Genomic DNA, 27,768 nt, shown 5'->3' with positions numbered 1-27,768 from the left:
AGTGGAGGCAACTGTGGACCTGTATTGACATTGTCATCTAGGAGGAGCGCAGGGTGTCACAACAGTTTTGGGCCACTATTCCCACCTCAGCTGCTTCTGCCACTGTGCCAGCTCCAGCAGAGATGTCTGGCCCCTCTGGTCAGCCTGTATCTCCGCCATCAGGGGTTGGAGCATTTTGTCTGGCTGGTGGCTCAGCTTACCCCAGCAGGGCCCATGAGCCCACCACAGCAGTCAAGGGGCATCACTCCTGCCTCCCCCTTCCTGGTCCTGGGTCTAGCTGCAGTGTCTGTCTCTGAGGAGAATCACCCAACCTTCTCTCCAGAGCATTTGGGGCCCTGGCCACGTCACTGTGGTCCCTGCACATGATGTGGTAGCACATAGGGCCAAGGCCAGGGCTCAGCCTCCAGCTCCCCCTGGCTGAAGAGCCGGGAGGATCTGGGCAAGGGCAGTTTGCTCAAAGCAGCACAAGTTGTCCTGTGAGAGAGCACACATTCAGGTGTGTGTGCTGTGGCACAAATTACCAGCACAAATTTGTATTGCTACAATTTGTGTCACTTAAAGAGCATGCCCCTGCATGTGTGGATGTGGCTCACATTGAACAGATGTGGTGGTCCCTACATGACAGGATGAATGAGCACTGACCAGGTGCAGAAAGACATGCAGGCCCAGGGCAAAAGAGCTTAACCTCCCTGGACATTCCATCAGTGACCTGAGGGTGGTTGTTCATAGGCAGCAAACTTTTGAAAACCAAGTTGAAGGGAAAATTGTGGAACAAGAAATTATCTACAGACTCGGTTGTGCTAATTTTAGTTTACATAGGGACTTTGAGTTCTTATCCCATTATCTGGTTTAGCTTTTATGAATTATTTGTACCTGCAGTTTTATTGTTTGTTTGCTTCTCCAGCACTGTCTCCCACCTCTTTTTTCTCTCCCCCTCTTGTCTTTTGCATTCAAGTTTCTCTTTCTTCTTAAACAATGCTTTGTGCACAAAACTTTTTACGACATCCAATGAAGTATTAGACCACAAAATCTTTGCTGTCTGTCTATCTACCTACTTTGGTTACTCTGTAAGGTGTGAATCTATGTAATCTTCTATAAAAAAATAACATGTACCCCTGAATCCTGCTCAATATCAAGAGATGAGCTGTGCACTGTAATTGCCAAAGCTGGTACTGAACTTGAGACCCAGCAGAAAGAATGAGGGCTATTAGCAAACACTGCCTGGACAGGTTGGGTGTTTTTACATGTGCTTTTAGAGCCACTCTGATTAAAGCACCTGGAGCATCTCATGTATCAGTATCCCTGCACTTCAAAATGGTGCCAGGGGCACTTTATCTAAAGCTCATTGAACAAGCTTTAGTGAAAGCACCTCTGCTGCCACATTGAAGCACGGGGATGCTGACACACAAGATGCAGCAGCTGACTGGAGCATGGCATGCTCCAGCAGACATGATTCATCAAGTGTGCACTGATGCACTGTAATAACAGTATGTTGGAGCAGCATCCCAGTTTGTGTATAGCAGGGGTGGGGAAATACGGCCTGCAGGCTGGATCTGGCCCCCAAGGCCATTCTGTCTTGTCCATGGGCCCCCTAAAACATTTAGTAAATTATTATTTATCTGCTCTTGGCTGCCTATCAAAGATGATATGAGTCAGGGGAAGTAGGACCCCAGGGGGGAACCTCAGCAGGATGCTGCAGCCCAGCCATGCCCCAGCCCCAGCCCCAGCCCCAGCCATTTCCCTGCCTTCCTGCCCCTGCACTGCTCCAGCACCATGTGGCTCTTGGCTGCACTGCTGGACTGGGGAGCATGGGGCCTGCACCGGTATACAGGGTGTGTGTGTGTGTAGGGAGGGGCAGAGTGTGTGTGTGTGTGTTTGTAGGGTGAGTCCCACATGCACACCGCACCATACACGTGCACCCACACCGCCCTGTGCACTGCCATACATGCAGACTCCCACCCCCCCTTCCCCCCACACAGAGCCCCTGACAAAACCCATACCCACCCACATCCCACATATCCAGGCACACACTTACATGCTCCGTCACCCCCCCCCCACATCTAGCCACACCATACCCCCCCACAGACACAGCCACACCATACCCCACATACCCACCCATCCACAGCCCCCCACAAATCTATACCTACCCTCCCACAACGTACAACAGTAAGACTTCATTTTAAGCTATTGTGGAATCACCTCTGTGTACACTACACAAACACATGTAAATCAGGACAAAAATTTTTTTTAAATCAAATCAATTAATGTTTTAGATCAGGGGTTTTCAATCTTTTTGAATCAGTGTACCCCCGGTGGCCGGATGCAGAGCAGTATAGCCCCTGTGGCCGTACACAGGGGAGGAGGGGTGGCATGCGGCGGAATGGGGAGTGGCAGCAGCCACCATGTGTGAACTTCCCCCATCCTGCCATGTCTTACTAGGTAGGCAGCGGCAGTGCGGGATAATGTGTGGCAGCACTCCACCCCCGCCTACCCATGCGTACCCCCTAGGGCCTTCTCAAATACCCCCAGGGGTATGTGTACCCCTATTTGAGAACACCTGTTTTAGATGTTCACTTTTTAGAATATAATTTGGTATTTTTCTGGTTCCAAGATGGCAAAACCCTTTCCTAAAAGGAGTACTTCCAGGGGCAATGGGAGGAACTTATTAGGGCTGTGTGAAACAGCACCATTTTGCTTAGACTTCCATTTTGCCATTTTGAAGAGACAGTGTTTTGTTTCAGTGTTTCAAAGCACTGTTCCATTTCATTTTGTCAAAACTGTTTCACTGTTTTGCCAATAGGTTATAATGGGGAATCATGAAAATGCCTATAACTTTGTCATTTTATGCCTGATTCAGATGCAAATTGCAGGGTTGGTGGCCCCTTCTGAGGGCATGAAGCCTGCGAAGTTTCAAGGAGATAGTTGGAGGGGTTTCTGGGAAACTGCACCTCAAACTGTTCAAAGCTAAACTCATATCACTTGCTGGCAGTGGCAGCCTGCTGTTATCCTGTGTGCAGATTTGGGGGCCCACACCCCCTGGGCAGGCTGCAGAGCTGTGACAGACTTTTCTTGAGGAGCATGGGGCCCCAGATCTGTGTGCGGGATTACAGCATGCTGCCACTGCCACCTGGGGCCAGTGCCTGCACTGGGTTCTTCCAGGTGCTTGGTGCAGGCTACACTGGGCAGACTTGGGTGCTGGGACTGGTCCCAGCTGGCAGTGGCAGCCTGCTGTCATGCTGCATGCAGATCCAGGGGCCCGTAGCCCCTGGCAGGAGTCTGACACAGTCCCATAGCCCTCCCTGGGGGTGTGGGCCCCTGGACCTGCGTGTGGGATGACAGCAGGCTGTTGCTGCCAGCTGGGGACAGCGGCAGCACAAGTCTTTCTGGTGCTCTGGACTTCCGGTCACAAGATGGCAACAAGTGTGCGGGGCACCTATCAAGGGGCGGTGCTACCCATGCGGCCCTTGACAGCTTGCCAAAACTTGATAAGTTGCCCTCCACCTGAAATAATTGCCCGCCTCTGGTGTATAGGTACCCCATATGTTCAGTCCCTATTATCAGTTTAGGGGTTCTCATAACAGTATAAAAGATGTTCTTTAAGGGTACTAAGATGATGATTTCTAAAGTACTATAGCAGTGGTTCTCAAACTTTTTAGACTCAAGGCACTTTTCAGTAGACTCAAGGCACTGTTCCATAACTTTTGTGAATTAGCACCCCTTTTGTGGGTAGCATCCCATTACTTATTTATTATGGTTCTTACCTCCTTGCAAACAAGCTGAGCTGTGGGGGTAGGGGAATGGCCAGGCAGGGAAGAGTCTGAGCCTGTGTTTATCTGCTTATCTCCTCCTTCAAAGACTCTTGTGACACCCCAGTGTGCCCTGGCACCCTGGATGAGGACACTGTGCCAGGGAAAAATGTTTAAAACATTACATGAAGGTTATTTAAGATTAGAAAAAATGAATTCAAGAGCCAGACATGAAACATATAGGCCTGAAGTGAAGAGTGGTACTGAAGAAGCTTTTTGAAGCTGTGTATGCCAAAAGTACAGGTCAAGCCAAATGAGAGTCTAAGATGGTGTCCTGAAAAAAACTGTCCCCCTGGACAGACAGACAGATGTTGATTTCATTTATTTATTTTAATGTTAGTGGGTTTTGGGTTTTTTGTTTTAATGGTGGAAGGGAACCATGATGTACTTCTCCTAGATTATTGTTCCCACATGTCTGAGATAGCCTGAAAGATATTACAGCTAAATAGAAGACCATATGTATCGAATCTGATTTCCTTAGGCAAGCTATACTTGATATAGTAATGTCAGACAGTTGGTCGTGACTTGAAGGAGTAGTTCTGCACATGTGTGAGATTTTTATGCCCCACAGAAGCATTCTATATTGAAATAGGTGATGCTGCCTCAAAACTCACAGTATTGTCGCAGCCAGACAGCTATCATGGAAGGCTGAGATGGCAGTCCCAGGACATGGAACAGCAACATCCCACAGTGCTACCATCATCTGGCAGCAAGTGCTGATATCTCAAAGAAAAGTCACAGGTTCAAGTGGCAGCTCTGAGATTAGGCATAGACAGACACAACCATTGTACCAGTAGCATTTGCTACTGATACAAGCAGCTGGAATGTAGTTGTTAAGGCTACCGTTCTCCTGCAGTAATGCTAGTGTAGAAAATTGTGTTGCAACTCTTACTCTGTTTCTTTCAGAGTTACTTTTACAGTAATTTGGCATACTTGGATTGCTCCAGGTGCAGGCAGTGTATCAGTTATATTCTAAGAGCTGATACATGCTCCCAAGCATGTATCTCCCTCCCCCCTTTTGAAGCAGTTAAATGTTGCTTTTGTCCATAGCTAATTGATTTAGTTTGGTTCTGAATATTTGAACTGCTGTATTATATTAACATTGATTGTTTAGTCTTATATTTGGCCAGGGAAGAAACATGGGGAACTATACATTCTAGAATGCTCTAGCGTGAGCTAATTTCTGTGCTGATTGCTTAGAACTCAGAAACTGAAAGATGCAAATCTCTGTCAGAATCCTTTGCTTTGAATGATCACTGAATAGCATAAGGACAGGAGCCATGCAGCATCTATGTCATGGGAGGCACAATGCATACTGATGGTATAGCAAAGAAACCACATATGCTGTGCCTGTTCCTTGTACAAATAGAGCATTATGGTGGGGGGGGCAGAACTTTCAGTCCTGTATCACTCATAAACCTGTCCATACTCATTAAAGGCCAGATCTGGTTATTATTTTGGTAAAATTTCCAGGAGATTTGGCTCAGGAAGGAGTTCAGGACAGAGTTTCCAAAGACCATTAACAATTTAATTCTAAATGCCTGAGTACTAAAATAAATAAATGAATGAATTAATAACAGTTTAAATGCCATTGTTTTGTGATTCAGGAGAGGTCCTGAGAAGATTACAGTGTGTGCATGTGAGTTTTTCTTTCTATCTTTCTTTCTTGAATCTCTGCCTAATCTAATCTTTATGCCAGCTACTTTTTAATCACTTGTACTTGTGGGATGTTCTTGGATTTGTCTTGCAGCCCATTGGAGGAAACAAGGAGGTTTCATGCTCACTTGCTCATGTAGCATTTCTAATCATTCTCCTTTGGCACAAGTACTTTGAACTCATGTGTAGGGTGGAACTTTTGAACTACTCCTCATTAGATTTTTGAGTAAGAGTTTGCCTGTAGTAATCACTGTTACAATTACTAGAAGTCTGAAAAGCATAACAACCCAACTAGACTACAAATATACATATTAAAATATGAAAGCAGCTGAGACTGTGAAAGGCAACAGAGGCAGAAAATGTGAAGCTTGTGAAATGCTGTGTAATAGCTAAATGTTAAGTGTTATCATTAAAGGAAGCGCTAAATGAATATAGACTGAAACAGAGCAGAGGGATGTATTTGTTAGTGAACTTGAACATTTTAAAGGCCTTTGGGTGTAAATCAAAAACTGGCCTGAGGATCATTTGGAAAGAAGAATGTTGAAAGAAAGCAAATCCAATGACCTGAACGGAAGCACCCTGTGGTTGAACAGGGGAAGCATTTTGCAGATCAAAATCCTAAATAATGGCAAGTTTTGTTGTGAAGTGTTATCTGCCCACACAGATCAGGAAGGAAAAGGAACATGATGAGAAGGGTGTTAAAAATGAAAATTATCAATAGAAACAATGCTAACAAGAAGAAAAAGAACACTTAGCTCATCAAAAATGGTTCTGCTTTGCTTTTCTCTGGGTCTTGGTTTTGTGGGTAGCCATTAATGAATAATAGTATTGATTGTTCTTTTTAGGGCTGCTCAAATCAATCAGAGCTTACAGTTAATGCAAAGAATATACAGATTTAGCCATGTGCAAGCCTTTTTATTCCTAGAAATCTTTACGTATACCTCTCAGGGGCAGGTTTTGGCTTTATTGTCTGTGTCAGAGGCAAATAGGGGTGAGGAGGAAGAAAGCTCAATGCTCCCAAAATAATTCAGTCTAAATAACCTGGATTTGTTCCTGTGGATTCAGGAGAATGTACACTAACCGAGAGATCCACCAACCTATACTATATGAGGCTTTCTGTGTGGATCACACTCTTCTGGATGCTTCAGAGATGTGGGAAATTTATAGGTATGTTTTGAGGAGGCACCATCAGTGCTAGTCTAGCAGTCTTGCTTTATCATACTGACTGGTCCCTGTACAGCATAAGGTAGAAGAGTAAAAAAAGTTCCCAGTGTCCTTTATACTTCTACCTTCTTCTTATGTCAACCCTGTATGTCCTGGACATGGTGATCACCAGTCTAGCATTTAATGAACAGCCAACATGCTGAACTTGATCCAAAACGTATTGGCATCTGCAGGAATCATGTTATTGACATCAAAGGGTTTTGGATCAGACACACTAACATGTATCTGTAATGCCACACTGTGACAGGAGTATCACTATCGGAGCCTTTCTGGGGTGGCTCCGCACTCCTGTAATGGGCCAACCGCTTGCTTACTCGCCTGCTATACCTTGATCTTACTTGATTAGAAGAGCTTTGTAATCAGCGGGAAGCTGCCCATTTTTTTGCGCCCCGGTGACAGGGGGCGCTACCTGTGGCTCCTTTTCCTCCCCTACACCACAGCCCAAGCCTCGCAGATGGAGTTGATGTAGTTTGACCTGGGCCCTGTTATGTTCTGGCTCTCCTCTTTACTCCCAGGGCTCCTCACTGCCCCCTCTCTCACTCTGGGGCTCCTCGCCAGCCCCCTCTCTCTCAGGACTCTGGGGCTCCTCATTGCCCACCCCTTGCTCTGGGGTTAGGGCCACTGCACCCTGCAAATGCTGCACCCTCTCAGGCGCCAGGAACCCCCACACTACTGGGGAGTCCCTATGAGGCCTCCTCCAACCCCTAACAGCCTTACCCGGTCCTCCGGTCAAAACAGTAAACATAAAACATAAAGCCCCTGGGCTACAACATAAAAACGAGACCATCCGGTCAAACAAAAACTACTCCCTACTAGAGAGTAATGGAGCGGGGGGGGAGGGGAGGAGGACTCCCCAACCCCAGCAACGACCGGGGGATGCTCTCACTGCCAGAGTCCTCCCCTCTGTCTGTCCGAGCTGAGTCCCTACTCCCATGGCTGCTGGAGAGGGACTGCTCTCCTGGCCTCCTACCTGGGCTTAAGAAGGAATAAGCCCTGCCCCTTCTTGTCAGCTGGTTTTACCAGTTGTCCTGGCAACCAGCACCTGTGCAGCCCTGGTGACTGGCAGCTGAGCCTCCCCCTTTCTGCCACTAGGGGTCTTCCCAGAGCAATCTCTGCTCTCAGGAGCAGGGCACCTGAGTGCACTGAGACACACCTCCTTCCCTTTTTGCTCCTGACTCACCGAGCCAAATCTTCCCTTTCAGTGGGTGCTCTGTCCCTCCCCAGCCGTCTCCTCTGGCACCCGACCATCTAGGTACAAGAGGGCGGAGGTTTTTAGGTGCCTTCTACTCTCCTTGTACCCAAGGTGCACCATGTGGGATTTGTCGGGAGTTACCCACCACAGGTAGTCCCCCCGCACTAGCCAACCTTGGTAGGGTGCCTTTTCGGGTTGTAGGATGGTCCTAATGGAGATGGCAGGCACCTTATTGTCATTGTTGGGGGTTCGTCTCCCTGCCACCTCCCTATCCTTCACAAGTCGCCCAATTGGTTGGCTCCACTTGGTAGATCTCCGTATGGGGGGTTCACCCTGCCTCTTAGCAGGGCGGTTAGGGCCTCCAACTATATGCCATCTTCTTCTCTCTCTGGTTGAGGATCCTTCCATTCCTCCTGGCCCCTCCCTCTCTTCATACTGTCTCGATAGAAAATCAGCATTTACATTCTGAGTTCCAGGGTGGTGTTCCATCTTAAAACAGCTGAAGACTAAGGGCCCATCTCATGAGCCTTGCATTGTCTGTCTTCATGCTCTGCAACCAGCTCAGGGGCGCATGATCGGTTATCAACGTGAATCTTCATCCTAACAAATAATATTGAAGCATTTCAGTAGCCCATTTAATTGCCAGACATTCTTTCTCTACCATGGCATAACTCCATTCCAGCGGGTGTAACTTCCTGCTTATATAGGCTATGGGGTGCTTGTCCTCTCCTCCTCTCTGAACCAACACTGCACCGATGGCCACGTTCGATGCATCAGTCTGCACCAGGAAAGGCTTCTCAAAGTCCGGTGTGTATAAAAGTGGTTTCATAGTTTCTAGGGTCGGAAGGGATCTGAGCAGATTATCTAGTCCGACCCCCCGCCATGGCAGAAAATAATACTGGGATCAAATGACCCCAGCAAGATCTGCATTCAACCTCCTCTTAAAAACCCCCAGGGTAGGAGCCAGCACCACTTCTCTTGGAAGCTGGTTCCAGATCCTAGCCGCCCTGACCGTGAAGTAGCTCCTCCTGATATCTAGCCTAAACCTGCCCTCTGCCAGCTTGTGACCGTTATTCCTGGTCACTCCTGGCAGTGCACGGGGGAATAGTGACTCCCCCAATGCCTGCTGATCCCCCCTGACTAGTTTATAACAGGCCACAAGATCCCCCCTCAGCCTTCTCTTGTGGAGGCTGAACAGGTTCAGGTCCCGTAGCCTCTCCTCATACGGCCTGCCCTGCTGTCCCCTGATCATGCGAGTGGTCCTCCTCTGGACCCTCTCAATGCTGTCCACATCCCTCTTGAAGTGCAGCGCCCAGAACTGGACGCAGTACTCCAGCTGCGGCCTGACCAGTGTCACATAGAGGGGGAGGATCACCTCCTTGGACCTGCTTGAGATGCATCTGTGGATGCATGACAAGGTATGGTTGGCCTTCCTGACTGCCTCCCCACACTGCCAACCCATGTTCATCTTGGAGTCAATGATGACTCCAAGATCCTTTTCCACCTCCGTGCTGACAAGAGGGGAGTTCCCCAACCTGTAGGTATGGTGCCGGTTGTTCCTCCCCAGGTGCATCACCTTGCACTTGTCTGTGTTGAATCCCATCCTATTCACATCTGCCCACCCTTGTAACCTGTCTAGGTCTGATTGTAGCCTGATGCTTCCTTCTAGTGTGCCCACATCCCCCCACATCTTAGTGTCATCAGCAAATTTGAACAGGTTGCTTTTTACCCCCTCATCCAAATCGCTGATGAAGATGTTGAACAGTGCGGGCCCGAGGACTAAGCCCTGTGGAACCCCGCTGCCCACGTCCTTCCAAGTTGAGAAGGACCCATCCACTACCACACTCTGGGTGCAGCCCTCCAGCCAGTTGGTGACCCAGGTAACTGTGTGGGCATCGACACCACAGTCCCCCAGTTTCTTAATGAGAACGGGGTGAGAGACAGTGTCGAATGCCTTCCAGAAATCCAGGAAGACTATGTCCACTGCTACTCCTGCATCTAATGATGTGGTAATCTGATCATAGAAGGCCACCAGGTTGGTCTGACAGGACCTGCCACTGATGAACCCGTGTTGGTTGCCTCTAAGCATACAGTCCCCTGCTGGCCCCTCCTGGATGTGTGCCAGCATAATTTTGTCAAACAGCTTACCTAGGATCGAGGTAAGACTAAGTGGCCTATAGTCTCATGGGTCCTCCTTCCTCCTCTTTTTGAAGATGGGAACCATGTTGGCCCTCTTCCAGTCCTCTGGCACCACACCAGAGCACCACGAGTGCTCATAAAGCCATGCCAGGAGTCCTGCAATGACCTTGGCCAATTTCTTTAGGACTCTAGGGTGGAGATCGTCTGGGCCAGCTGACTTGAATACATCCAGCCCCTCCAGAAGTTTCCTAACTAGTTCCTCACTAACCTTTGGCCCAGGTGTGCCTCCCCTGGGGCCCAAGGGGGGCCCATCAGGGAGGTGGCTGTTCTGGTCCCTGCTTAGGAAGACAGAGGCAAAGAAATCGTTAAACATGTTAGCTTTGTTGTCTGGTGTGATGACCAAATTTCCCAAAGCATCCTGCAAGGGCCCCACGTTACCCGGGACCTTCTTCTTGTAGGCACAGCGCGTCTTTTACTGCTTGAAATGCCTTTTCTGCCTCCGGTGTCCATTTTACTTTGGTTGGAGCCCCTGCTTTTATCATCTCTGCCAACGGTACAACCAGATCCGTGAAGCAAGGCACAAACTTCCTATAGTAACCGGCTAACCCCAGGAAAGCTCTTACTTGCCTTTTAGTACGGGGGGTCTGGTACTTCTGCAAAGCCTCCACTTTGCTCAACAGCGGTTTCACCTTCCCACTCCCTACTAGGAACCCTAGGTATTGTGTTTCCTCTTTTCCTATTGTACACTTCTTTGGGTTTGCTGTCAGCCCAGCCCTCCTCAGATCTTGCACCACTGCTCTCAATGCAGCGAGGTGTTCATCCCAGCTTTCCATATATATAATAATATCATCAACGTATGCTGTGGCTTAACCCCCGTGGGGAGCTAGTACCTTATCCATTAATCATTGAAATGTAGCCGCAGCTCCATGCAGCCCAAACGGCATGTGTTGGAATTGGAAGAGCCCCCATGGGGTGGTGAAAGCCGTCATTTCCTGGTCTTCAGTTGCCATGGGGACCTGCCAGTACCCCTTTGTCAGGTCTAAGGTGGAAATGTAATGAGCTTGCCCAATGTTTTCTACTAATTCATCCACCCTGGGCATCGGATAGGCATAAAACTTGGCTATTGCATTTACTTTTCAATAATCGATGCAAAGGCAGATTTTCCCATCAGGCTTCGGCACTGCCACGATGGGGCTCCACCAGTCGCTGTGCGATTTGCATATGACATCATTCTCTAACATCATTGCAATCTCTGCTTTTATCTGGCTTTGGAGTCTCTGGGGAATCTGCCTCCAATTCTCCCGTATCACCTGGCCCAGGGGAGTTTTTATACGGTGCACTACACCCGGGGCTTCCCCAGGGGTTCCCCGGAACACATCTCCAAAGTCTTCGACCAGCTCAGCTGCCTGCCTCCTCTGTTTTTCCAACAACTGCGGGGCCAGTTCTACATCACCTGGTCCACTCTCCTCAGTCAATGTGGGTCCCAACTCTAATTCCTAGGGGTGAGGGGCTAAGTACATACACTCCCAGTCTTCCCATTTTTTTAACATATTGACATGGTATACCTGTTTCTTTTTTTTCTTATCTGGCTGGTATGCCTCGTAGTCCACCGGTCCCACTTGGGGTGTGATTTCGTAGGGTCCCTGCCACCGGGTGAGTAACTTGCTTTCACTGTCAGGCAATAGGACCAACACCTGGTCCCCCACATCAAACTTCCTTTCCCGTGCGCCTTGGTTGTAGTGTCTTACTTCTCATCGCTGGGCTTCTCTGAGATTCCCTAAAACCATGCTCCAAGCTGCTTCAAGGCATTCTCATAGTTGGATTACATATTGGACAACATCTGGTCTCTACTTTGCTGTTCCTCCCAATTTTCTTTAATCAGGTCCAAGATCCCCCTGGGTTGCCGACCGTACAATAATTTGAAGGGTGAAAACCCGGTGGACGCCTGGGGTGCCTCCCTTACTGCAAACAACAATAGGGGTATCATTTTGTCCCAATTTTGAGGGCTCTCCACCACAAATTTCTTTAGCATCTGCTTCAATGTCTGGTTAAAACGTTCCACCAGCCCGTCTGTTTGGGGATGATACACTGCTGTCTTCAGGTGTTTAATCCCCAGTGCTTTACTGACTTTCTCAAATATGCACGATGTAAATTTTGTTGCCTGGTCAGTCAGTAATTCTCCAGGGAGTCCTACTTGGGAAAATATCTTCAGAAGTTCATTCACCACCTTCGGGGCAGATACTGTTCACATTGGCACAGCTTCTGGGTAACGTGTTGCATAATCCAGCAGAACTAGAATGTACTGGTTTCCACTGCTGCTCCGGGGCAGTGGCCCAACGATGTCCACTGCCACCCTTTCAAAAGGAACCTCTACCAGTGGCATTGGGATTAAAGGGGCCTTTGGAGGTGGTCTTGGATTGACCTTTCGGCATACAGGACATGAAGTGCAGTAACTTGCAACTTCCCGCACTAGACCTGGCTAATAGAACCTTGCCTGAATGTATGCTTCTGTTTTGTCCCAGCCCAGGTGCCCGCCCATGGGGAGCTCATGAGCCACCTTCAGTAAAGCCTGTCGATACCGCCGCGGGACCAGCAGCTGCGTGACCTCCCTTCCTTCTGATTTCCTTTGCTTAATCCGGTAGAGGAGGCCATTTCTTAACTCGAACCTTGGAGTAGTCCTCATCAGTCCCGGCCTCAGCACCTTGTTGTCTCTTCGGGCTAGGTGTTCTTGCAACGCTGCCCAAAAATTGGCCTCATGGCTTTGCTCGAGCTGAAAGTGTTCATCCCCCAAACAGGTGACATTGATCCTTTGTCCCACTTCCTCTTTGGAGAGGGGTTGTTTGGTTTCCCCGACAAAACCCTCCGCGGTCTCTGCACCTCTTAAAACCGCCATCTCTTCCAGCAGTTCGGGCCAGTCGCAGCCCAATACTACTGGATAGGGTAGGTGTTCGGCGACCCCCACTAACATCCTGTGGGTCTTGTTACCCACCTGTAGGTCGACCCTCACTCTGTCAAAGTCAAGGGGGTCCCCGTCCCAACACCACACCCTCGTGCGATCCACTCTCCCCTTCTCCCCTGCTGGTAGCACATCACTCTGTACCATGGTCTGCACTGAGCCCAAGTCCAGCATCACCACTACGCTTTTTTCCTCTATTATTACTTCTGTCAGCAATGGAGGTAGCACCTTTTCCACCCCAGGGTCGACTCAGGCTCTGTAGCCACACAGTCCTACCTGCATCATCGGTTGGAGCTGCGTGTTCTCGATCACGGTGGCCAACTGGGTCTGTTGTTGCACAGCTTGTTAAAGCAGCCATTGCATCTTTCAATATAACTGGTCCACAGGTTGTTCCTTTTTCTGCATGGGCCCAAGGGCTCGCTTCTTTACTCGGGTAAACCAACATCTTATGATGCATACTGCCGTGTAAAAATTTCCCTGCCAATACACCATTGTGACAGGAGTATCACTATTGGAGCCTTTCTGGGTTGGCTCTGCCCTCCTGTAATGGGCCAACCACCTTCTTACTCGCCTGCCACAACTTGATATTACTTGATTAGAAGAGGGTTGTAATCAGCGGGAGGCTGCCCATTTTTCCACGCCCTGGTGACAGGGGACGCTACCTGCAGCTCCTTTTCCTCCCCTACACCACAGCCCAAGTCTCGCAGATGGAGTTGACGTGGTTTGACCTGGGCCCTGTTATGTTCTGGCCCTCCTCTTTACTCCCAGGGCTCCTCACTGCCCCCTTTCTCACTCTGGGGCTCCTCGCTGTCCCCTCTCCTGGGGGCTCCTCGCTGTCCCCTCTCTCTCAGGGTTCTGGGGCTCCTCGTTGCCCGCCCCTCACTCTGGGGTTAGGGCCACTGCACCCTGCAAATGCTGCACCCTCTCAGGTGCCAGGAACCCCCATACTACTGGGGAGTCCCTGTGAGGCCTTCTCCAACCCCTAACAGCCTCACCCAGTCCTCCGGTCAAAACAGTAAACATAAAACATGAAGCCCCTGGGCTACAACATAAAAACTAGACTGTCCGGTCAAACAAAATCTACTCCCTTCTAGAGAGTGAGGGAGCGGGGGGGGGGGGGGAGGAGGGCCCCCCCAACCCCAGCAGCAACCAGGGGATGCTCTCACTGCCAGAGTCCTCCCCTCTGTCTGTCCAAGCTGAGTCCCTACTCCCACGGCTGCTGGAGAGGGTCTGCTTTCCTGTCCTCCTACCTGGGCTTAAGAAAGGATAAGTTCTGCCCCTTCCTGTCAGCTGGTTTTACCAGTTGCCCCAGCAACCAGCACCTGTGCAGCCCTGGTGACTGGCAGCTGAGCCTCCCCCTTTCTGCCACTAGGGGTCTCCCCAGAGCAGTCTTCGCTCTCAGGCTCAGGGCACCTGAGTGCACTGTGACACACACACAGAGTCACGTGGTTCAATATCTTTAACAAAGGTTTGTATATAAGTGCATATAACTATTTCTTGATCTATGAAGATGCCTTTTTAATATATTATTTTGCAAACATCCATGATATGTATTTAACTTTCCAATTATGGGATGTAGGAAAGAGTACCCAATAACAGACAAAGTAAACTGGAGAAAGTGGAAAATAATAAGATCAAATACCATATTTACTTGCATAGGACACATACATTTTACCAAAATCAGCCCTCCAAATAGGGGTGCATATCTTAAGCAGGAAAGCTGCTTTTACTTTGGTGAAACAGAAACAGGGAGGAATATCAGAGTACAGAATCTGCTTACTTCTGGTTGCCAAGAGGGCTGTGGCATCAAGCACAAGGGGCTGAGTCCTATACTAAACCTCTCACAACCATAGCAAGCCTGGGCGTGTGCTCCAGGAAAGAGGTCGGCCAGACATGAGGTGCCCCCATGGAGCCTGGAAGGTGGTCAGGTGCAGTGAGATGGGTGGCTCAGTGCAGGAGCACCCCCTACTGGCCCGCCACACATGGTGCTAGAGGTCAGATCCAACAGCCTGCTGTCTTGAAGGCATAATTTGGGGAAGGGAATAGAGTTATTGCAAACACTTAAGCAAACAAATTCTTAATTCAGCATCGGGTCAACTGGGTAAAGTAGCCATGTAGGATGGCTGACAAGTATGACCACCTGACCAAGGTCCAATTGGTGGAGAAGCTGAAGGAGATAGGCATCCAAAGAAAAAGAGGGCAAAAGAGACAGAACCTGATTTATGTCCTGCTGAACTATGAGTGAAGCAAGGTATTGCCCATCCTGGTTCCAAGTGGGAGTGGAGATGATGGAATTGCTCTTTCTGATGACCCACCAGGAGTGAGCCCCTTGAGATAGAAATGCCCAAGGAGCAACCCCCTTCTCCACTCAATGGGTTGGACCTCCAGAGATACAGGCTAGAGCTGGAAGCTCAGGAAGCCCAGTGCAGGCTAAAGTTTGAGCTAGAGTTAAAAAAGATGGAGCTGGCAGAGAATGCAGCACAGCTCTGGCACAAGAAGGAACAGTGTGAGCATGAGGCTAGAAAGGCAAGGCTCAAGCACGAGCATGTGCTAAACTACTTCAAAAGCAGCATGAAACTAGAAGCTGGATTGATTCACCTCAGCTGGTGCCAGCAGCAGCTATGATGGAAACATAGAGATAAGCTGCAGCGCTCTCTCTCTCTCTCAAAACACATGGACTTGCTATAAACTGCCTGCCTCAAGAGGAAAGCTCTGTCAGCCTCTGGATGACACTTGTGGGTAAGCTACTTGAGATCTAACTAGATATATAGCTTGCAGTTACACAGGTGTATGATCAAAGGCTACCCAGCCACCCTGTTTGCTCTAGGGTATTTCTCTGATATTGCTCTATTCTGTACCCTACTCCAAACCTACTCCTTGTAATCAATGAAGTTCTCCTCTGTCCCTAGCATAGGAGACTTATTGGGAGAGGGTCTAGATTATGTCTTCGGGTCCCCTTGGTCTGGCTGACTAAGGGAGACCACTATTTGTGCTTCAGACTAAGGGAAACACCCCAAGTTCTTGCAGTGGGTTGAGTACCCTCTATGACTACTAGGCCTGTGTTTCCCAGAGGGCACAGGGATAAGAACAGTCCAGACCTTGGGTGGTGGCAACATTAACCCCAGGGTTGCAGGTCTGCTACAGGAAGAGGGTTGGCCAGATGTAAGGTGCCCCCAAGGAGGTACTTGGAGCCTGGAAGGTGGTCAGGCACAGTGAGGTGGGTGGCTCAGTGCAGGAGCACCCCTTACCGGCCCACCACAAGATGTACACTTTATCTTGTTCTGGAACGGCAATTTTGCTGTTTCAGGGCATGTAAGCTTCTGTATGCAGGCTGCAGGACGTTAATGAGGTTTGTGGTATGGAAGCAACACTTTATTTACAGGAACTTGTATAAAGAGCTATTTACAGGAAAAATGAAACAGTTTTACCCCTGCCCTTGCATGGGTCTGGAGTCCATCCTAGTTGCTGTCCTGTAACACCAGGACATTCCCACTATCTTGCCCAGACTGTCTCCTGGGATGCCACACTTCCTGGATACTTTGTGTTCTGTGTCACAGTTGGCCATTACTCTGGAAAAATCATTTTTTATATATTTTGCCTTCCAAAAAAAGCAAGTGTATGTCTTATTTGAGGCTAGGTTCTTTGAGTAGATGTGATATCTTTTATTAGACCAACTGAGTAGTTGGAAAAAAGTTCTTAGCAAGCTTTTGGGTGCAGTTACCCTTCTTCAGGCATAGGGAGTCTCTGCTGGTCTAAGACTCCAAAGAATGAGAGAAGCTAAAAGTGTGTTAAGATGTCAGTGAAAATAAAAGTAGGTAGAAATTAGAAAAACAAAAGGTAAAGCAGGGAAGGGAGGGGGAAGAAAGCGGGGGAGAAGGGAAATAGAAACACTACAGTGGTAATAATACAAGGTAAAAAAGTGGCTCACAAAAAAAAAAAGAAACAGTGAGAAAGCAGGGAGACAAAGGGCAGAAAAGTATGGGAGAAAAGGTGGGGAGAAAAAGACATCACCTACTGAATCAGATGTCAGGCAGTTTGTAATGTGTCATCATTAATCCAATGTGCATATTGAGTCCATGATTTTTTGTATCTGGTAGATTTATGAAGTGAAGCTCATAGGCTACTTTACAAAAGGTGTTTTGTAACTTCCCTTTGATGATTAGAACTGTGAGATGAGAGAGGGAGTAATTGCCCTGTGAGAAATGTACCCACACAGATAGTTGGGTATTCTTGTCTTTGATAGATTTTTGGTGTGTATTCATTCTGGTGCACAATTGTTGTTTGGTTTCTCCTACATATTTGCCGTCAGGGAATTTCGTGCACTTGGTAAGATATATAACATTTCTGAAGGTGTAGATATAAGATCCAGGAATGGTGATGGCTCTGTTGTGGGGTATAGTTATTGCCAGAGTGGTGGAGATGTGTTGGCTGGTTTTGCATTTCTTGTCCTGGAATGGTCTGAATTCATTGGGTGTGGTTTGGGTCATAGGAAGTTTGCTTCTGGTGATGAGGTTAACAAGGTTTGGTGCTTCTTTAAAGGCTTAGATGGTTGGTTCTGGAAAGATCTCTAAGAAGGGGGTCGTCTTCTTCTAGTATGGGTAGCAATTGTTTGAGGAATTTCCATGTAGGTTCCAGGAAGGGTGATACGTCATAACTAGTGGTGTACGATTTGTGGGAATTTTTTTTTTTACTGCAGCAAATCTTTGTGTGGCATCTGGGGTGGCTCTTTCAAAAGTGCGATCTATCTCTCTGGAGGAGTGTCCTTGTTGGCTGAAGGCCCTTTCTTGATGTCTTATTTGAGGACATATATTGTGTAAGAAAACACAGCAACCAGTGAAATTGTGTCATATCAGAATAAAATTTACTCGGACCTTTTTATCACCAGTGGAGAAAAAATAAGCTTTCTTCAGCCTCCAGAATCCTAAAATTGCTTCTTTGTTATTATAGAGAGGTAAAACAAGAATGGACCTCAAAAGATCATTTAGTCCAACAAGGGGCAGAACCTGCAACCTTGGTGTTACTAGCACTCCTCTATCCAATGGAACTGTTTGGTTTTCCACTGTTTCTTATTTTCCTTAGTTTGTTTTTTAACCTGTTAAAAAATACTTAAGTTGTCAAAGTTCCATGTGATGTGGCAAGTCCTCTTCGAGGTTCATTGGATTTTTGTCATGCAGTTTTTCCTTGAGATAAAACAATGTGTCCTCTCAGGATTTAGCAGGTTCATTCTACAATGTCTCCACTGATGGAGTGTTCACAGCTTTATCTTGAGTGGTTTTGGCATTAAATAAATCCCAGGTTAAACTCTTTTCTTGCCAAACACAGCAAGAGCATCCTTAGGCCAGTTAGTAGTCTTTCAGTCTTCTGGCACCACACCAGAGCACCACGAGTGGTCATAAAGCCATGCCAGGGGTCCCACAATGACCTCCACTAATTCCCTCAGCACTCTGGGGTGGAGATCGTCTGGACCAGCTGATTTAAATATGTCCCGTCCCTCCAGAAGTTCCCTGACTAGATCCTCATTGACCCTTGGCCTAGGTGAACCTCCCCTGGTGCCTGAGGGGGTTCCGGTGGTGGGCTGATCCAGTCTCTGCTCAGGAAAATGGAGGCAAAGAAGTTATTAAATAGGTTAGCTTTGTCATCTGGGGTGACGACCAGATTTCCTAGCGTGTCTGGGGCCCCACGTTACCTGGTACCTTCTTTTTGCCCCCTATGTATTTAAAAAAGGTCTTCTTGTTGTCATTGATCTGGGTACCTAGTCCCTGGGTAGCTAGTCCCAGTTCCATCTCCGCCTTGGCCTTCCTGACCATCCCCCTGCAGCTCTGAGCAACGACAGTATAGTCCTCCCTGATGATGGTCCCTCCTTTCCATTCGGCGTATGCCTCCCTTTTAGCTAGGAGACATTCCCGGATGCTTTTGGTGAGCCATGGGGGCTTTTACCCCATCCTGCCCACTTTGATCTGTGTTGGGATTACTTCCTTTTGGGCTTGGAGGATCGTCTCCTTAAGGAGCGACCACTCTTCTTGGACACCTGACTCCCCGCCCCTCCAGGACCTCGGTGCCTCCCCGACTATTCTCCTTAGCTCATTGAAGTCCACCCTTCTGAAATCTAGGGCTGCTGCCTTGCTGCAGGCCTTTGCCACCTTTTGCTGGGTGGTGAATTCCAGGAGGTGATGATCGCTGTCACCCAGGTGGTTGAGCATCCGCAGCCCCTTCACCAGGTCATCACCCGTGACCAGCACCAGGTCTAACAGGGCATCTCCCCTGGTGGGGCTGTGCACCTCCTGGGTTAGATGGACGTCCTGCATTTTGGTTAGAAACCTGTGTGAGTGGTCAGACCTGGCTGACTTCTCTTCCCAGCAGATGTCTGGAAAGTTCAGGTCACCCATGATGACCATGTCCTTTGACCCAACTACCTCCATGAGCTGACTTAAGAATTCCCAGTCTAGCTCTTCCCCTTGGTTGGGTGGTCTGTAGTAGACCCCCACTGTTAAGTCCCTTTCCCCTCAACTGCCTTTTATTCTAACCCAGAGCACTTCAGTGTGCCTCCTCTGACCCTGAGCTACTTGATGAGGATGTGTATTCCTCCTTAATGTAGAGCACCACACCCCCACCTTTCCTCCCTGTCCTGTCCCTCTTGTACAGCTTATAGCCTTTGACATTCACCGCCCAGTCATGCGTTGGGTCCCACCATGTTTCTGTGAGCCCCACTATGTCTGGGTTGGTGTCAGCTAGTAGGAAGGTAAGTTTCTCCTGCTTGTTTCCCATACTATGAGCGTTTGTGTAGAGGCATTTGAGGCCTCCTGAAGATGTGTGCAGTGGCCCCCTAATCTCAGCATTGCCCTTGCCCCTGTTGCTTACCTGGTTATTTGTTCTGCTCGTCGGTCTAGGCTGGGCTGTACTTGTGGGTGCTGCTTGGTTTAGTGGTCCAAGGCTTCCTCTGCCCTCACCTTCCCCTTCCCCCAATAAGCATAGTTTAAAGTCCACCGGAGGAGATCTGCCAACCTAGAAGAGAACACATGCTTACCTTTGGGGAAAAGGTGAAGCCCATGCCACGCGAGCATCTCTCTCATCGTGATGTTCAGGTCGTTGTCTAGGAAGCCGAAGCCCACTTCAAGACACCATTCCCGAAGCTGCCAGTTGGTCTCTGTGATGCAGGTCTCATGTCATCTTCCATGTCCGCTCACTGGTAGGACAGAAGAGAATACCACCTGTGCACCTATCTCCTTCAGCACGCCCCGCAGAGCATGGTAGTCCACCATCAGGTGATCAGGGCTCCTCCTGGATACATCATTAGTATCCACGTGGATTAGGACCATGGGGTAGTAATCGGTGGGCGGGATTACAGCCTGGATCATCCCTGTCATGTCCTGAATCTTTGCTCCGGGCAGGCAGTAGACCTCGCATGTCGAGGGGTCCTGGTGACAGATGGGGCCCTCTGTACCTCTCAGGATGGAGTCGCCTATGATGATCACTTGATGTTTCATCCTCTGGGACTGCTTGGCTCCTTCGGCCTGTTCGGAGCATGGAGAGTGGAGTTGCCTCCTCTCCGGTTGCCTCCTCTTCTTCCTCCTGCTCCAGTGTTGCCAGGGCCTCATACCTGTTCTCCAGCGGGACTGGAGGAACTGGTACTGCTTTGCTGTGAGCAGCCCTGGTTCTGGAGGTGACCATCTGCCCCTCTGCAGTGGAGGACACCTCCCAGGGTGCTTCTTCCTTGGGTGCATGGCCCTGCAGGGAAAAGAAACAACCATCAATTTCATTCTCCGCCTCCCTGATTCCCCTCAGCCTGCTAACCTCCTCCTGGAGCTCCCTCACCTGCGCCTCCAGGTCCCTAAGGCAGGCACCTGCAGTACAGGTGTGAGGGCCTCCAATCCCTACCCCTCTGGGCCTTGCTGGGCATTCCCCACAGGCTGGGGGTGGGGGGATGCCAGCTCCCCCATGGGCTCTGTCTGGGCCCCGGGTAGTCTGTGCCCCCCAAGCAGGGGCCCTAGCAGCACTCAGCATTGACAGCATCATATGAGTTGCTGTTATTTATAGTGTAGTGCGGTGCCTTCACCCTACCCTAGCAGGAGTCTCCCTCCTGGCCCTTCCTGCCCGCCCACTGGTGTGAACGCCAGTGCAAACACCGGGCGCAGTGTGGCTCAGGGGTGTTTCTCCCTACCTGCTCAGCTAAAAGGGATCTGGGGGGCTACCCCTCCAGATCCGGCTCAGCTGTGTCCGGTCCTTCTGCCCCACTTACCTTAGGGGGATCAGCTGATGCTGCCCCCACTGCTGGTTCTGCTGCTGCTGCATTCGCCTCTGCCTCGGGTCAGGTAAGGGCGCACATAGATCCCTCCTCTCCTCCCTGCTCCTGGCTCCCAAGTGCTGGGTGTTACGTCAAACCACAGCTTTTAAAGGCAGTGGTTTGAAATTCCCATCGCTGCCCCAACAGCCAATCAGATGCTCCAGTCTTCCCAGAACTGCCTGCCAGCAGTCCTGCCCCCTCTGCTCCCCCGTGGGGGGTTTCCGGTGCCTCTGGAGCCTGCTCCCTGAGGGTTAACCCCGGGGGTACTCCCTGGCCTGGGGGGACAGTCCCCCCTAGCCCAGAGTTTGCGCACTCTGTTCGTGCAGCACAGCTCCCTACCGACTCAGCTAAAAGGGATCCAGGGGGCTTCCCCTCTGGCTCTGGCTCAGCTGTGTCCGGTCCCTCTGTCCCACTTACCTTAGGGGGATCAGCTGATGCTGCCCCCACTGCTGGTTCCGCTGCTGCTGCATTCGCCTCTGCCTTGGGTCAGGTAAGGGGGCGCATGTGTGTGCACAGTGCCCATGTGCCTAGATTCCTTCTCTCCTCCCTGCTCCTGGCTCCTGAGAGCCAGTTAGTCTTACCTCAATCCTGGGTAAGTTTTTTGAGACAATTATCCTGGCACGTGTCCATGTGTAGCCAGTGGGGGAGCTTATGCTTAGGGGCAACCAAAGCATTAGAGGCAGGTCCTGTCAGACCAACCTGGTGGCCTTCTTTGACCAGGTCACAAAATCCTTAGAAGCAGGGGTAGCAGTGGACATAGTCTTTCTGGACTTTCGGAAGGCCTTTGACACTGTCTCTCACTCCGTTCTCATTAAAAAATTGGGGTACTGTGGTGTCCACACCTACCCAGTCAAATGGGTCACTAATTGGCTGGAGGGCTGCACCCAGAGAGTGGTGGTGGATGGGTCATTTTTGACCTGGAGGGATGTGGGCAGCGGGATTCCACAGGGCTCGGTCCTCAGCCCCACACTGTTCAACATCTTCATCAGTGACTTGGACAAGGGGGTAAAAAGCACCCTGTTCAAATTTGCTGATGACACTAAGATGTGGGGGGATGTGGGCATGCTAGATGGGAGGAATAGGCTGCAATCAGACCTGGACAGGTTACAGTGGTAGGCAGATGAGAACACGATAGGTTTCAACTCTGACAAGTGCAAGGTGATGCACCTGGGGAGGAAGAACCAGCAGCATACCTACAGGCTGGGGAACTCCCTTCTTGTCAGTGCAGAGGCAGAAAAGGATCTTGGAGGCATCATTGATGCCAGGATGAACATGGGCCAGCAGTGTGATGATGCAGTTAGGAAGGCCAACCATACCTTGTCATGCATCCACAGATGCCTCTCAAGCAGCGCAGGCCCTACGAAGAGAGGCTAAGGGACCTGAACCTGTTCAGCTTCCACAAGAGAAGGCTGAGGGGGGATCTAGTGACCTGTTACAAACTAGTCAGAGGGGACCAGCAGGCATTGGGGAAGTCCCTGTTCCCCCGAGCACTACCAGGAGTAACTAGAAATAACAGTCACAAGCTGGCAGAGGGTAGATTCAGACTAGACATCAGGAGGCGTTACTTCCCTGTCAGGGCGGCTAGGATCTGGAACCAACTTTTAAGCAAAGTGGTGCTGGCTCCTACCCTGGGGGTCTTTAAGACAAGGCTAGATGAACACCTTGCTGGGGTCATTTGACCCCAGTACTTTTTCCTGCCAAGGCAGGGGGTTGGACTTGATAATCTGCTCAGGTCCCTTCTGACCCTACAAACTATGAAACTAGGTGATGTAAATCTGCATAGTTATATCGCAGTTTAGAGTAAGTTACAAGCTGAAGAAATAGGTTTGTAAAATATGAAAATGCTGAAACAATTTGTATTCTGTAGGCGATAAACTGGATTAATGTTTCATGAGTACAAAATGTTTTCCAACAAATTAAAAATGTTAAGACATTAAAATTGTTTGCTTTTCCTTTTTCATGCTTTCTTCCTCTCTCCCTCCTAGTGTCACTAAAATGAATGACTGCCCAGGAGTTTTCTGGGTTTTGTTTATTTCTTCTTTTTTGCTGCACACTAACTTTTGCAATGCTCAAGAAGTTTCAACAAGAAAGTGTTCAAAGAAGGAAGGAAGTTACAGACCAAAAAAAAATGCTGCTACTAAAGACTGACAAAAGGGAAAATATGTGAATGCTGACGTGTAAATTGAAAATTCAGTTTTTGTGAATGTTCAGCCAACAGAACTCAATTATACAAATGTTCATGGAAAGCAAACAAAAATGGAGCATGAGCATAACTGAATTGCATTCAGTTTAAAATTCAAGCACTAATTTATTTACACAGACACTCTTGCTCTCTCTTGCTGTCATATTGTTTTGCAAATAATCATCTGCATATAATAGTTATGGACTGAGATGTGTGGAGATAAATTACTTTGGTTCAGAGGAGGCTGCGAGAAAAGATTAATTTTTGAGCTATGTTCATACCCACTGTGTGTTACTGTCAGTTTGGAACTCCAGTATTATTACTTAGCCCAGCATCACATCAGGTTCATTCTGAGTTTTGTTAACTTTGCAAACAACATTTCAGGCTGAAATTCACTGCTGTGCAAAAGGCTTATACAAGACCTATTCATTTCTTAAATCCCACAGGAGCCCTGTCTTGGGTGGTTGTGTTGCATGATGTTAAAGAAACAGTTTGAAAGAGATTTTGGCTTGGCCTAAATGTTTTTAATTGTTCTCTTAAAAGTCCATCCTGTCTTGGAGGAAAGGCAGCAAAAGGGGACAGCAGCCCCCTTGGCTCTCCAGGGAACTGACAGACCACCTGCATCTTTAAAGCAAGACCTACAAAGGATAGAGAACTGGAACTGCCACCAAAGAGGAATACTCTGCTTTAGTCCAGACTTGCAGAGAGCAAATCAGGAAAGCCAAGGCTGTGATGGAACTCCAGCTAGCTACAAATATCAAGGAAAATAAAAAGTCCTTTTTTAGATATGTGGGGAGCTGGAGAAAAAGCAAGGGCAACATTGGACCCCTGATAAACCAGATGGGGCAACTGACAACTGACGCCCAGGAAGAAGCAAACTTGCTAAATGGGTACTTTATGTCAGTTTTTCACCAGTTCCATGGGACAGCCTTGTCCACTATGGGTCAGGGAGGTCCCGGTGAGGGAGATTCCTTACCTTCCATCAAAGCTGACCTCATGAAGGAACACCTTGACAGGCTGGATACCTTCAAGTCACCTGGCCCTGATGGGTTACACCCAAGGGTACTCAGTAAGCTGGCACGCATCATAGCTCAGCCAGTAGCATGGATCTTTGAGAGCTCTTGGTGCTCTGGTGAAGTGCCCAAAGATTGGAAGACGTCCAATGTCATGCATATCTTCAAGCAAAGGAGGAAAGTAGATCCGGCAAACTACAGCCCCATCAGCCTGACCTGTATCCTGGGGAAGGTCTTGGAAAAGATTATCAAGGAGGCCATCCTTAACAGACTAACTGAAGGTAATATCCTGAGGGATAGCCAGCACAGGTTTGTTGCGGGTAGGTCTTGCTTGACCAATCTCATTTCCTTTTATGACTTATCACCTGGACAAGGGGGAAGAGATTGACATTGTATACCTCGACTTTAAAAAAAGTTCGATCTGATATCCCGTGATCATCTCTTGGCTAAACTGGCTAACTGAGGCCTGGACGTCACCATGATCTGCTGGCTGGGGAACTGGATCCATGGTAGGACCCAGAGGGTGGTGGTGGTCGATTGGAGCTAATCGTCTTGGTGTGCTGTGACCAGTGTGGTCCCACAAGGCTCTGTCTTAGGGCCTATACTGTTTAACATCGTCAACAATGGTGTGGACATTGGTGTCAGAAGTGGACTGACCAAGTTCACCGATGGCATCAAACTCTGGGGTAAAGCATCCACACATGAGGATAGGAGGGTGATCCAGGCAGATCTGGACAGACTCATGAAATGGGCAGAGGAGAACCTGATGGTGTTCAACACCGAAAAATGCAAGGTTCTCCACCTGGGGAGGAAAAACCTTCACCATGCTTATAGGCTCAGTAGTGCTATGCTGGTTAGCACTACAGATGAAAGGGACTTTGGGGTCATGGTTGACCACAAGGTGAACATGAGCCTTCAGTGTGATGCTGCGGCTAGTAAAGCGAGCAAAATGCTGGCTTGCATCCATAAATGCATCTCAAGTAGATCCCGGGATGTCATTCTCCCACTGTACTCGGCCTTGGTGAGGTCGTGGCTGGAGTACTGCATCCAGTTTTGGGCTCCACAATTCAAAAGGGATGTGGAGAAACTTGAGAGGGTGTAGAGGAGAGCCACACACGATCAGAGGTCAGGAAAACAGAGCTTATGATGAGAGGCTGAGAGCAATGGGACTATTCAGCCTGGAAAAGCGCAGGCTCAGGGGTGATCTGGTGGCCATCTATAAGTTTATCATGGGTGCTCATCAGGATCTGGGGAAGCGTCTGTTCAGCAGAGTGCCCCAAGGGATGACAAGGTCAAATGGTCAGAAACTCCACTGTGACTGATTCAGGCTTGACATTAGAAAGAACTTCACTGTCGGAGCCCCCAAGATTTGAAATAGACTGCCACCTAAGGTGGTTCAAGCATCCACTTTGAATGCCTTCAAGACGCATTTGGATGTTTATCTTTCTGGGATCCTATGATCCCTGCTAACTTCCGGCCCATGGGACAGGGGGCTGGACTCGATGATCCTCCAAGGTCCCTTCCACCACAAATGTCTATGAAATCATTTTGACAAGATATAAAATTAATACTTTTGTTTCTAGGTCAGAAGTGTCTAGGAATAAGCCAGCAGTGGCTCTGTTGTTTAGTTCATGCATACCTATCACCAATTTGAGCACATACACTATACACTGCAAAAGTTAGACACAGATCACTAATTTGTATTTCATGCACACAATGACATATATACACACACACACACTCATCAGTTCACACACATACAACCCACCTACACATACACACAGGTAAGTTCCTAATTTGGATGGTACAGTGTGTATGTGTGTGCTTGGGGTACCTGGGATACTTGGGGGAAGGTTAAGGTGAGAGAGAGTGTTAAAGTGTAGGGAGTGAAAATTGCTAGAACCAGCTGAAATATTGCAGGGGGGGCAGATAAGTGGTGGCAAGGAGGAGACAGCCAGGAAAGAAACTGAGGCAGAAACTTGGTTGCTCAGGGTAAAAGGAAAAGGCAGAGGGGATAAGACAGTGGTAAAGAAATGGGGGTTGAAGGCAGAGAGGAACTCAGGACAGGTGTTGGAGGTGGCAGTGAGCCAGAAGCAGGAGAGGGAGAAATGAGACAGAAGTTAGAGGGGTGAGGAGCAGAGATTGGAGTAGGGCCAAACCATAGTAAGGCAAAACCCAACTTATGGGTCCAAATAACAGTTTTATTAAACGGACAACACAATACACAGCCCCATGAAGTTTTTGGTTCCCGCCCCCACACACACACACACACAAGAACTCAAAATGGCAGCAGGAGAAAGAGACTCAGTGGAAGGGTTTGAGTCCAGGTGGGGAAAAGAGGCAGAGTCCAAGTCCTTGGTTGAAGAGGGGGTAAGGGGTGATAGCTACCTATCCAGGCTGGATAGGGGTCCTTGTCCAGTAGGTGTTGTCCAGAGGGGGGTTGCTGGCAGGGCCTCTTGGTGGATAGGTGGTGTGGCATGGTGCTGGTCCAGACGGAGGGGGCATCCCAAAGAGTCAGTCTTCACTACCCCTTTTTATGGGGCAGACTACCTCTGAGCTCCTAATGGGGAGGGCCTGTCCAGGCAATGTCAGTCCTGTTCCGGAGGGCTCCAGGTATTCTTACTGAGCATGTGCAGCTTGGCACAATGGTGGGTTGCCTCATCTTTTGTTTCTTGAATGCTGATGGGTGGTTCCAAGGGCTGGGTCATTGGTCCAGGTATTGGTGTTGATGGTTGAGTCATTCAGAGGGAACTATTTTTAGACCTACTGCTATTGGCTCTCAAGCACCCTCATTCATCCCCATTAATTTAGGAACCAAGTTACATAGGAAAGGTAGGTGTTACACAACCGGGCCTGAGGACAGGATGGAGACTTGAGAAACAAAATGAAAACTTGACATGACTTATGCTAACTTACATATGTAGGCCTAAATCATATAGTACCAGTAGAACAGTAATATAGAACAGTAAAAATCAATATAAACATAATAATTATACCATAAAAGAAGAAAAAAACAAAACAAATACAACTTGCTACCAAAATAAAATGCTGAAGCTTATCCTATGTCTTAGCTCACTTATACTTATCTATAGGGAATAGAGAGGGAGAGAAAAAGTCAGAAATGGTTGGGAAAGGGGAGGGAATGCATTTTAAAAGGAAAAAAAAAGAAAAACGGGGGGTTTGCTACACTGAAATGACAGAGGCAGTGCATGCATTAATTAGCCAGATGACTGAGGTAATAAGAATTGGTTCTTCTAGGCAGATTTAATTGATTTTTATGTCATTCTTTGATTAAAAATAACCAGCTGCTGGGGCTACA

General features: G+C 48.7%; 1 protein-coding gene and 1 pseudogene across 3 annotated transcripts in view; one reads left to right on the top strand and one right to left on the bottom strand.

Annotated features, from left to right (window-relative positions):
- MAPK10 (mitogen-activated protein kinase 10) overlaps positions 1-27,768 on the top strand; it is a 425,444-nt gene that overhangs the window by 235,236 nt on the left and 162,440 nt on the right. The window lies entirely within an intron of this gene.
- LOC149870868 (uncharacterized) lies at positions 13,107-21,724 on the bottom strand (annotated as a pseudogene).

Source organism: Crocodylus siamensis, chromosome 2 (genome assembly GCF_052110815.1).
Source record: "Crocodylus siamensis isolate JL-2025a chromosome 2, ASM5211081v1, whole genome shotgun sequence".
Taxonomy (NCBI): domain Eukaryota; kingdom Metazoa; phylum Chordata; order Crocodylia; family Crocodylidae; genus Crocodylus; species Crocodylus siamensis.
This window is presented reverse-complemented; position numbering and strand designations above follow the sequence as displayed.